The sequence below is a fragment of the Penaeus monodon genome, chromosome 25 (genome assembly GCF_015228065.2).
Source record: "Penaeus monodon isolate SGIC_2016 chromosome 25, NSTDA_Pmon_1, whole genome shotgun sequence".
In the NCBI taxonomy this organism is placed as follows: Eukaryota; Metazoa; Arthropoda; class Malacostraca; order Decapoda; family Penaeidae; genus Penaeus; species Penaeus monodon.
The window spans coordinates 14,735,097-14,735,718 of record NC_051410.1 but is presented as its reverse complement, the minus strand read 5'-3'; the positions used below and the strand labels follow the sequence as shown (position 1 = coordinate 14,735,718).

Here is a 622-nt window from a genome sequence, read left to right as displayed (position 1 = left end):
GTAAATTATAACCTAAATGAAGAGCACACTTTCAACACCCCTGCTGCCTCACTTTCACTTGTTATTTATCCAATCATCCACCCTCTCACTTGCCAACTATTTCATTCCACAAAATATATTAACAAACCTAACACAGCTTTCAACAAAATGACAACAATTTATTTACACTGTTAAAAAAATTAAATCCTGGGCAACACACAAAATCCATGACAGATACACTCACAGAACCAAGATAAATGTAAACTACAATGAGATGGGGAACGGAAGGAAGGCAAAACATGGTTTCTCTCTCTGGTTGAGTGGACAAGGTCAGTGGTTAGACAACTTCATTGCAGTGATGTGCCAGCAAGTTGACCAATAGAACCCTACAGAAGCTGGAGTCTATTTCTCTCTTTTCAACCTTGTCTAAAAACTATGTGTCCTTTGAGAGAATTGTTTGTTAGGTCAAGATTTCACAGAAGAGCTGATAAAAATGTGCTACAAAATATGGTTTACCGTACTTGAATTAGCATTATAGCTAAGAAATATAAAATAAAACAATATAAAAATATGACAAAAAACTGTATAGTGTTTGCAACATTTCCATATGCTGGGATTAATAGATATTGGTGACAATAAGCCA

The 622-nt window shown here is 35.0% G+C and overlaps 1 protein-coding gene across 1 annotated transcript in view; it reads right to left on the bottom strand.

The window, feature by feature from the left end:
- Positions 1-622, bottom strand: part of LOC119589325 (protein kinase C-like) — a 47,848-nt gene that overhangs the window by 28,165 nt on the left and 19,061 nt on the right. The gene's annotated exons all lie outside the window — the stretch shown is intronic.